This window comes from Dermacentor andersoni, chromosome 10, assembly GCF_023375885.2.
Source record: "Dermacentor andersoni chromosome 10, qqDerAnde1_hic_scaffold, whole genome shotgun sequence".
Classification (NCBI taxonomy): Eukaryota; Metazoa; Arthropoda; class Arachnida; order Ixodida; family Ixodidae; genus Dermacentor; species Dermacentor andersoni.
The window spans coordinates 36,817,885-36,829,469 of record NC_092823.1 but is presented as its reverse complement, the minus strand read 5'-3'; the positions used below and the strand labels follow the sequence as shown (position 1 = coordinate 36,829,469).

The 11,585-nt window shown below is 49.6% G+C and overlaps 1 non-coding gene across 1 annotated transcript; it reads left to right on the top strand.

Annotated features, from left to right (window-relative positions):
• Positions 1-1,467: 1,467 nt before the first annotated feature.
• Positions 1,468-1,620, top strand: LOC126519383 (5.8S ribosomal RNA). Its single transcript, XR_007596592.1, has one exon. It is a non-coding gene; the product is annotated as a 5.8S ribosomal RNA (ribosomal RNA).
• Positions 1,621-11,585: the final 9,965 nt, after the last annotated feature.

Here is an 11,585-nt window from a genome sequence, read left to right as displayed (position 1 = left end):
CGGCTATACCCCAACATGCCGGGCATCGCCTGAATTTTGAGGGGCGCCCCGTGCCAAATTTGTTGCACCCAGTGGACGCCGGCTGCAACCTTGGACGGTTGGTTTGGCCGCGTCCGCGTGTTGAAACGGCGTAACGCACACTGGGTGGGCTTTCTGTCCGCTTCGGCGCTCTTGCGCGGAATAGGAGTAAGACGACCCGACCCGCTGCTTTGCCCAGTACGAGGCGAACGGCGAAGCGTGCGGTCGGTCAAGGAACTGACGGTCGAGAGCTAATGCCGCTACCACTTAGTAACACGGAACCGTGGTGCGAGGGCTCTCCCGTCCTCCGCGGCAAACGCTGCTGAGTCTGAAAAGGCTGGCGGCTGCTTGTCGCTTCCTGCGGCGAGTATGGAGTAACGACCCGACTTTGTTGCTGCCCAAGTAATAAAGGAACGGTGTGGCGCTCGGTCGGTCATGGAACTGGCGGTATGAGGGTGCGGCTGCCAAGTACGGAAGGAACCGTGGCTTAAAGCGCTCTCCCGTCCTCCGCGGCAAATGCCACCGAGTCCGAAAGGGCCGGAGGCTGCCGGTCGGCCCCTGCTCGTGACCCGCGAGATGTCCAGATCGCGGTTCAATGCGACGACGTCTGCAGGCTATTCGCCCGCCGCCGTGGGAAAGGCGGCGTTGCTGCGAAGTACCGAAGGAAACGCGGGTTTGCTACGTCGGAAGCGTTCTGCGGTTAGCGGACTTGTGCGCTTTGGGAAGGCGCCGCGCGTCGAAAGAGGAACTACGGACAGACGAGAGACTGTAGTCCCGGATTCGAACGCACTTGCGGCCAGGCCCTTGTTGGCTTCGTCTTCCGCCTCAAGTAGACTTGTTGTGGCTCCGGCGCAGAGAGCCGTCCCTGGCACTGGCCGAGTGGTTTTGGAGAGCTGCGCGAGTACGCGCGCCGGGCTCTTGTCTTTCGTCTCAAGTAGGCTGTTGGATCAGCAGCGGTTATGCTGCGGCGATCTGCCGATGCGAAAGTGTGTGTGTGTTTGAGGCCCTTCAATAAACCTACTGCTGACTGAAGCAAAGCACGTCGATGGGGGTGAAACCCTGCCCGTGGCCGTGTAGCCGTTAAAGACTCCACAGCGGCTTAGCCCTACCTATGGTTCTGTCGCTTTTTGCAATTTTTCGTGGAGCGATGTGAACGTGCACACGAGACACACGGGTCCGGTGGATGGTTGGCAGGTAAAACTGGCTTCGAGTGCTCGCAAACGGCGTAGGGTACCTCGAGTGAAAGCGAGGAAGGCGTGGGCGCAAAACACACGCGCGAGTAGCAGGAGTGGAGTGCCATTAGGCTTTCAGCTGCTCAGACACGGCCGCCGAAAGAGCGAGACTGGAGAAGCGCACGCCGAAAGGCGCTCTTCCAAACCACACACAGGGAGACGCCACGTGCCTAAAACCATGGTTGTACTGTACTGAATTGAACGAACTATTTTTCACGATTCTAAGCGGTGGATCACTCGGTTCTCGGGTTGATGAAGAACGCAGCCAGCTGCGAGACTTGGTGTGAATTGCAGGACACACTGAGGACTGATATTTTGAACGCACATTGCGGCCTTGGGTCTTCCCTTGGCTTCGTCTGTCTGAGGGTCGGATCACATATGAAGAGAGCCTTCGGCGCACAGGGAACGTGCGTCCATCGACTCGTTTTGACCGCGTCGGCATCATGGACAGTACGTTGAGCGCTAAAGCCACGCGCCAGCGGCCTCACGAGAAGGAGACGGTGGCGAACCGTTGTGCCAAATCTTCGAAGAGACGGAAACGACGCATTACTACTGCAGCGTGACGAGTGCGCGCCTCTAGCAAGACCGCCGCAGGATGGAGCCGGATACCTGCAGGGAAAGAGCGGTCCAAGCACGAGGCGCGAACGTCTGTTGCCATGTAGCGCGCACGTTTGCGAGAGAGTCGGAAGCGCACGCTTGCGTGCACGGAAAACGTGGGAAGGAAACGCCGGTCGATTCCCGCGCCGTGCGCAATGCCAGCGCGATCGCAATTTGCGTCGTTTGCCTTCGGAGTACGTCGAGCTCCAGAGCTGGTCGCTTGTTCACGTCACCGCAGCTGTGTGGGCGCCCTTCCGGGCTTCGTCGCAGGAATCGGCAGATTCTTGCGAGGAGCGGGGAGGTGAAGGGTGGCCCCCATAAGCGGTTCGACGCGGGAGCGCCGTCTGCGAGCGAGAAGAGCACGGCACGGCGTAGATTTGCCGCGAAATGGAAAATGTCTCCTTTGAGAGCGTTGGCCGAGCTGAAGCGTTCCGTCGTAGTCCGCCGTCGGTCCAAGTGCTTCGCAGTCTCTGTCCCCTAAAGACGGGGCCACTCCAGTTGGGGCAGGGGCGACGCTACACGAGACGGTGCCTCCCGCCAGGTTTTAGTCGCTCCTGCGGTGCCCGCTGAAGCGGCGCGCTGCTAAGGCGATCTTTGCCTCGCTGGTGTTTGGGCTTCAGACACGGTCGCTTACCACGCAACTGCTCGTGCGCCGCACGCGTGCAGGCGGTTCACCGCCTGCCAGCCTCGTCTATAAGTAGCTCCGTGTTGGGCGAAGGACGCGGTAGGGCATCGTACTTGGTTGGCGCTGGGTTATCGAACGTGTCGAGTTCTTTTCGGCATACCGCTCGTATGACGCACGCGCGCAGGCGTTGTGCCGTCTGCCAGCCTCGTCCGTAAGGACGTGGCAGGGCGTCGTACTCGGTCGTGCTGGAATGGGTGAAAGCGATGTATCCGTTGTCGACCTCAGATCAGGCGAGACAACCCGCTGAATTTAAGCATATCACTAAGCGGAGGAAAAGAAACCAACAGGGATTCCCCGAGTAGCTGCGAGCGAAACGGGACCGAGCCCAGCACCGAATCCGTCCTTGCAGGCGGTCGGGAAATGTGGTGTATGGGAGGCGACGTTCTCGGGTGTTTGCGGCAGTGCAAGTCCCCCTGACAGGCGCTTGTCCCAGAGTGGGTGCCAGCCCTTACAAAAATGGGTGTGACCTTTTAGTCACTCATGAGTCACCTATCAGTCACCCATGTCACCTATCTCCCCGCAGGGGCGTCTGCGTCAGCAGGCGTTTGGTGTGTTGCGACACCACGGACCCGAGCACACGAGGGTTGGACCCTCCCGCGTGTAGCCGTGCGCGGCTTAGCCGTGTCCGGGGAAAGGGGGATCCTGGAGGTTGAGTCGATGCCGGGTGTTCGGACCTTTAAGGCCCCCCGGCGGAGGCAACACACCTCTTTGGCCTCTGCTTCACGTAGACGGCACCCCCGGACTGACCCACCCGGGGGAAATCGGCAGTCGCCTTTTCCTGTCTCTCTCTCCTGAAACCTTCGTCTTTCCCTTCCACTTTTAGTACTTTCCTGTCTCCTTCTCTCTTCTATTTACTTCCTTTCTCCTTGGCGACAAGGGTTAACACTGTGTGGCTATCCAACCTTAGGTACACCATATTTGGTTATAGTGGCGGCGTACGACTGGCGTCGTGCAGACTTGCATGCAAGCTCTGCCGCGTCCCCTCGTTGGGCTCCGTGGTGGGCGGTCGGCGCTGTTGCCGAATTTTTATATATTTCATGGAAACTTCTTTTCCCAAACTTCCTGATCGCCCTCAGAAACGAGGGCGCACCGAAGATGTCTTTAAGTTTTTTGGCAATCGTACACAGAACTTTCCCCGCTTTCATGTCATCCACTCCGATAAGCCTGAGAAGACTGTAAGAATGATCTCACCTTTCGTTGTCTCGAAATCTCTGACAGAAGTTCTTGGTTCCGGATACAAAGCATCGAAAATGGCTAGCGGCGATCTCCTCCTAGAGCTCCGCGATCAGAAACAATTTGAAAAACTGTCAAAACTTGTATCTTTTGGGGGTGTTCCAGTTACAGTGACCCCACACCGTACCATGAATACTACCCGTGGCGTTGTATCGGATGCTGATCTGCTTGAATTGTCTGAAGCTGAACTTCTAGAGGGTTGGAATGATCAGAACGTGATCAATGTTAAGAGAATTAAAATAAGACGTGACGGAAAAGAAATCAATACCATGCACCTAATACTTACATTTGGCTCAAGCAACCTACCAGACACTATCGAGACAGGCTATGTGAAAATCCGAGTGAGACCATACATTCCAAATCCCCTACGATGCTTTAAGTGCCAGCGATTCGGCCACAGCTCACAGAACTGCCGAGGCCGCCAGACATGTGCAAAATGTAGTTCCCGTGACCATGCCTCTGAAACGTGCGAAAACGCTCCACACTGCGTGAACTGTGATGGCGAGCATGCCGCATACTCGCGGTCATGTCCGTCTTGGAAAAAAGAAAAAGAAATAGTCAGTATCAAAGTAAAAGAAAACATATCATTCAAAGAGGCACGCAGGCGGGTTGCATACCTTCCTAAGGCCAGCTTTGCCGAAGTGGCGCGTCAGGGGGCAGCGTCACAACGGCCTCCGGCGGCTGTCCGACCCACAAGCAGTGAGTCGGCAGTCACGCCATCTGCCCCCGCGACGGTTGCAGCTAGCGCTGCTCCGTCAACCGAGGAGAAGGAACCATCAACCCCGAAGGTGGGCGCAGCCGAGGCTGCCTCAACTTCCCAGGTCCCTTCCTGCGCTGGCAACGGCCGGCGTAGCCAAATCCCTCTGGGAGCCCCATCGACCTCCGGGCTGGTGGGCGCAGGGGTCTTGCCCTCCAAGGCGGGACTCCCTCTGAAAGCTTCCCGCTCGCAAGAGCACGTGTCCGGCGCCTCACAAGAGGCAATGGACACTACACCCATCCTCAAGGCGCACCAAGCGCCTAAGGAGCGGCGAGGCTCCCTCGAACGCTCCAAAAAGAACAAAACCCCTATTACAGGGCCTCGAAAGGGTTCTGTAATCTAAGGCATCCCGTCCGTTTCCGTAAACACAGCACCAATTTATTTTAAATATGGATACACAAATCATTCAATGGAACATTAGAGGTCTCCTTACAAACCTTGATGATTTGCAAGAACTCATCCACAAACATAATCCAAAAGTGCTGTGTTTACAGGAAACACATTTAAAATCCAGACACGCAAACTTTCTCCGTACGTATGTTACGTTTCGCAAAGATCGCGATGATGCCGTCGCATCATCGGGTGGTGTTGCGATTCTCACTCATAAAAGTATAGCATGTCAACCTTTACAGCTTCGAACGCCCCTTGAAGCAGTGGCGGTGCGAGTTGTTCTCCTAAACAAACTCATCACTATTTGCTCGCTTTATATACCCCCACATTACAAATTAACTAAACATGAATTTCAGTCCTTTATAGATGAACTGCCAGAACCCTATGTTGTTCTTGGCGACTTCAATGCGCACAGCTCCCTGTGGGGCGACTCTCGTATAGATGCGCGAGGTCGTCTTGTTCAACAGTTCCTTTTTTCTTGTGGTGCGTGCCTTTTGAATAAGAAGGAACCCACATATTACTCTCTAGCAAACCGATCCTTTTCGTCAATAGATCTTAGTATAGTCTCCCCGTCTCTACTGCTTGAACTCGAATGGGAAGTTGCCAACAATCCTTACGGCAGCGACCACTTCCCTATACTGCTAAGATCACCTAAAGAAAACGAATATCCACCACACGCTCCTAGGTGGAAGATTGAGACGGCTGATTGGGAGAAATTTCGATCTCTTACTAGTATCTCATGGGCTGACATGTCTTCGTTAGAAATTGATGCTGCAGTGGAGTTTTTCACAGCCTTCATAATAGATGCCGCATCTAAATGCATATCACAAGTAAATGGCCTCTCGTGCAAACGGCGCGTCCCGTGGTGGACCGACGATTGTAGGATCGCACGCAAAAAACAAAACAAAGCGTGGGGGTTGCTACGCGCCTCCCCCACTGCGGAGAATCTCATCAATTTTAAGAAAGTAAAATCACAAGGCAGGCGAACCCGCCGACAGGCCAGAAGAGACAGTTGGCAGAAGTTTTTAACGGGTATAAACACGTATACAGATGAGGCCAAAGTCTGGAACAGGGTAAATAGCATAAGAGGGCGACAAACATACTCCCTCCCTTTGGTAAACACACAAGGCGATACACTGCAAGACCAGGCTGATGCTCTCGGTGAACACTTCGAGCGCGTGTCTCGCTCCAGTCACTATTCAGAGAACTTCCTTAAATATAAAGAAATAGAAGAACTCAAGCCTCTGAATCGGAAATGCACGCCAAACGATCCTTACAATCGCCCTTTTACGATTGCCGAACTTAAAGCCTCCTTGTCAGTATGTCGGAGCTCTGCACCGGGCCCCGATAGAATCACGTATGATATGCTTAAACACCTGCAATCCGACGCACAAATCACGCTACTTACACTTTTCAATGCTATCTGGGCTGCTGGTTATCTCCCATCGAAGTGGAAGGAGGCTATTGTGATCCCTATATTGAAGCATGGTAAAGACACTTCATTGCTCACTAGCTACCGTCCCATAGCGCTTACAAGCTGCCTCTGTAAGCTTTTCGAAAAAATGATCAATCGCCGTCTGATACATCTCCTAGAGTCTAGTAAAATGCTTGACCCATTTCAATGCGGTTTTAGGGAAGGGCGATCTACAACCGACCATCTCGTGCGCATCGAAGCGAGCATTCGCGATGCCTTCGTACACAAACAATCTTTCTTATCTGTATTTCTGGATATGGAAAAAGCATACGACACAACCTGGCGGTACGGAATCCTGCGCGACCTTTCGGTGCTGGGCATCCGCGGCAATATGTTAACTATCATAGAGAGCTACCTAGAGAACCGTACATTTCGGGTGAAAATAGGTCCTGCACTGTCGCGTACATTCATACAAGAAACTGGGGTACCCCAGGATGGCGTACTCAGCTGCACGCTCTTTGTCGTAAAGATGAACACGCTTCGGGCATCATTACCACCAGCTATTTTTTACTCCGTCTATGTAGACGATATACAAATAGGCTTCAAATCCTCCAACCTCACAGTCTGCGAGAGACAGGTACAGCAGGCCTTAAACAAGGTGTCCATGTGGGCAGACCAAAATGGATTTAAAATCAACCCCCAGAAAAGTTCCTGCGTTCTCTTCACAAGAAAGAGAGGCCTAGTCCCAGATCCTTTTCTAGAGCTGGGCGGACAACAAATTCCTTTTAACAAAGAGCACAAATTTCTAGGTGTTATACTTGACTCCAAACTTACCTTCATTCCACACCTAAAATATCTAAAAACAAAATGTCTAAAAACAATGAACCTACTTAAAATCCTATCCCACACAACATGGGGTAGCGACAGGAAATGCCTGTTGAAACTTTACAGGAGCCTAGTTCGATCACGAATAGATTATGGTGCCGTAGTATATCACTCTGCCGCCCCGAGTGCACTAAAGATGTTAGACCCCGTTCACCATCTGGGAATCCGCCTGGCCACTGGCGCATTTAGAACAAGCCCTGTTGAAAGTCTGTATGTCGAGTCCGATGAGTGGTCACTCCATTTTCGGAGAACATACATCAGCTTTAACTACTTCCTGAAAGTGCGCTCTAATAAGGAACATCCGTGTTTCACAACCGTTAACGAATTGTCGTGTGAAACACTTTTTCATAATAGACCCTCTTTGAGATTACCTTTCTCAATACGTGTAAGAGAACTTGGCGAAGAAATGGACGTCCCATTTCTCGAACATCGCCTAATGCCTGCTGTTAAGCTAATACCGCCCTGGCAGTGGCAGGTGATAGAATGTGACGTATCGTTCCTAAAGGTCACAAAGCACGCTCCTGAGCTTGAAATTATCATGCATTTCCGGGAGCTTCAATTGAAGTACTCCTGCTACGAATATTACACAGACGCGTCCAAATCCCATGCTGGCGTATCCTACGCAGCTGTTGGTCACTCGCTTTCTGAATCTGACGTGCTGAACCCCTTAACGAGTATCTTCACTGCAGAAACATATGCCGTACTTTCTGCAGTAAAACATATAAATAAATTAAAACTCGACAGAGCAATAGTATTTACAGACTCGTTAAGCCTTGTAAAAGCGCTGAATTCTCTACAAAAGCATACAAATCCTGTTTTCATAGAACTTTACTCGCTCTTATGCAATATTTATCTATCACACAGACACGTAGTAATATGCTGGGTGCCCGGCCATAGAGGAATCGAGGGAAATGTGCTTGCTGACGAGATGGCCAAATCAATGGCATCGCAGGGTACTCGTTCTGCTGCAGTCCCTGCTACAGACATGAAGCCTTTCCTAAGAAACAAACTCCGAAGCCACTGGCAACGCTTGTGGGACGCAGAAACGAGCAATAAGCTTCACGTAATTAAGCCTAAGTTAGGTTTCTGGCAGCCAACAACGAAAACACGAAGAACAGATGTCCTATTCACTAGACTGAGAATAGGACACACATTTGGCACTCACAACTTTCTCTTGTCCGGTAATGAGCCTCCAACCTGCGGCAGATGTGGCGATCGGCTGACCGTCCTCCATGTCTTGCTGGAGTGCCGGGAAGCCGAAAGAGACAGGAGGAAACATTTCTCGTTTGCATACCGCCATTGTATTCCCCTGCATCCGGCTATGTTTCTTGGTGAAGAACCGCTTTTTAAGACCACAGCAGTCCTCGCTTTCTTAAAAGATGTTGTACAACATGTTATAAGCCCATTCATTTCGTAGCGCGTCCTCTTTCCGTAGGATATCGCTAGGATAGATTCTCTGTATAGCACATGCCTCTCGGCCCTTGCGTTTCAAGGGCTCTGGCGAGGCAGTAGTGCTTTTAGACAATTTCAGCATCTCGCATATTTTATATAATGCATCATTATTCCTTAATGCATTTTAGTGATCATAGTACACGTCATTAATCATTGCCATAATTTTATTACGTGTAATTTTTATGCAATTTGCACCAACTCTTTTAGGCCCCTTTACAGCCACGTCTCATTAAATTCACAAAACCCATCAGACCACGACATATTCAATACCACTAGCATGGCGCTCTTTGGCCACACCTGGCCCTTGCGCCATTAAACCACAAACATCATCATCATCATGTCACCTATCTGTAGACTCGACCTTTCTGTAGACTAAGTCTGCAGAATGTCTGCAGACACCGTGCGGACTGCAAGTAGACTTGTCTGTAATATGCGTGCCCAGTGAGTGTGTGGGTGTGTAAATATATATATGTATCTATATATACATACACATTCTGAAACATAACACATTTTATAATTTTGACTTTTCAGTCACCCATGAGTCACCCACCAGTCACCTCCACGTAGACCTAGTCTGCAGATCGTCTGTAGACATTCTGTGGACGGCAAGTAGATCGACGCGTCTGTAATATGCATGCCCAGCGCGTGTGAGTGTGATATATATATATATATATATATATATATATATATATATATATATATATATATATACAGTCAGTGAAGCAGACGCGCGTATGAAGCGGTTTGTTGACGTTTCGGCCGGGGTACGGCCTTCATCAGAATACATTGCATGGTGTCAGTACAGTTAATATACATGTGCCTATCAACCAAATGGAGATACGCTTACATGAAAAACGAGTAAAATGGGCGAACAAAATGCATCCGAATCGTTCAAAGGATAGCTGACACGTGTATAGACCTGTGGCGATTGCAAACATATCATCTAAAATGCAAAGCATAAAAACGCACCGAAATGAATTGTAAACAACCAATCGCCACGTGACAACGAAACGTCAATATGTGCTCAATATGTGCTATGTTATCAAGCAAACGCAGACACAGAAAAAGGGGAATAGCGACGTACTAGTAGAAGGGACAAGTGACGGGCTACAAAGACAGGCAACTCAATTTCCCTACACATTCATTCATACCACACGCGACGGTATCAAACTTATAGATAAGGAAGGATTCGCGGGCTTCTCTATGATAATTTGAACGAAATCCAGATTCAAGCAACGTGACTGTAAGTTTATCAAATGAGTGGTCAGGAAGGTGCACGTTTCTTGAGATGGGCAGGTTGGGCAACGTATTAGCGTGGGATTTATGATTGTTAAAGCGGAATCTGAAAGGCCCTTCTGTTTGTCCGATGTACCGTTTTTTGCAGAGTGTACATTGAAGCATGTATATTACGTTTTTTGTGTCGCACTCGAAATCGCCTTTGATTTTTAAACAAAAGATTGAAGAGGTACTAGTAACCTGTTGCGATGTGACCATATAGGGGCTTACTTTACATCGCGGTTTTCGACAAGGATGGCATCAGATGGCATCAGGGCAGTCAGTCTTAGATGATAATGCTAGTATATCTCGAATATTTCTAGCTTTACGGTACACTGCTTTAGGCGGATCAGAGAATATGTTTTTGAGGCGTTCACTTTGCATTAGAATATTGTGGTGTTTCTTTAATACATGCGAAACACTTGAGACTGACGCAGTGTGGGTTAGGACAATATTTGTCTGGGGTGAGGGCGTCGGTCTGTTCTTAATTCAAAGAAGCGTCATTCGGTCATGCACGTCTGCGCGTTTTATTGCATCGTCAATTAATTGTGGTGGGTAATTTTGTTTGGCTAAAGCGTTTTTTAGGGTACCGCAATTCTTTTGAAACTCTGATTGCTCAGAACCTCTGATTGTTCAAACCATACCTCTAGAAGCACACTCCGGCACTTCTTCGTCATCCTCTGTGAGTAGGTTTGCCCATCAGGAGCAGAATAACATTGTTAATATTTCGGACATTTAGCTAACAGCTGAGGAGTGCAGTGTTCTACGTCGTGGTCTTAATTTTTGTCCAGCAACAGGTGGACATAATGAATTTCAACTACTGAAAGATTTGGATAATTTCGCCCGTAACTTACGCTTGCGCGAATACTTCCATGACCGCTCCAATTCAAGCGATTCGAAAGACGCGTTACCCTCTGGCAAACGCTGGGTCCCTCCTACACAGCGCGATAGATTTTTGGACATGTATATCAAAGCAGTACAACGAGACGTTCTGCAATTGTATCAAAAACAAGCACCCTTTTGCATTTATTTGTCCGCCATCGAAATGAAAGCACTAGATACACTGACCTCTCGCAAAGACATCGTCATTAAGCCTGCTGACAAAGGTGGTGCCGTTGTCATAATGAACAAGTTCGATTACGCCGCAGAGGCCCACAGACAGCTTGATGTAGCATCGTTGTATGCTAACATTCCACATTCTGATGGCATCATGGCAGTCGTCAATTGCTACGAATGTGTATCACCCGAAAAACTCATCGATAGCGACACATTGGCAACTTTGCTAGCCCTTATTTTAGAACTAAATAACTTCGAATTTGAAGGACAGCACTATGTGCAAGTTAGTGGGACGTCTATGGGTACGCGAATTGGCCCGAACTACGCCAATATATTTATGGGTCAGCTAGAAGATAAATTTTTGCTAACCAGGACGTTAAAACTTTTTTATTACAAACGTTACATTGACGATGTTTTTCTGATTTGGCCTCATGGGGAACAGGAACTGCTTTCTTATCTGACTTTAACAATGCCCATCCATCCATATGATTTTCTCACACGTATTCTGCATCTACTATTAACTTCCTTGACGTCAGCGTTTCAGTGCTAAATGATAAACTATCTACTGCCCTATACAAAAAGCCGCAGATA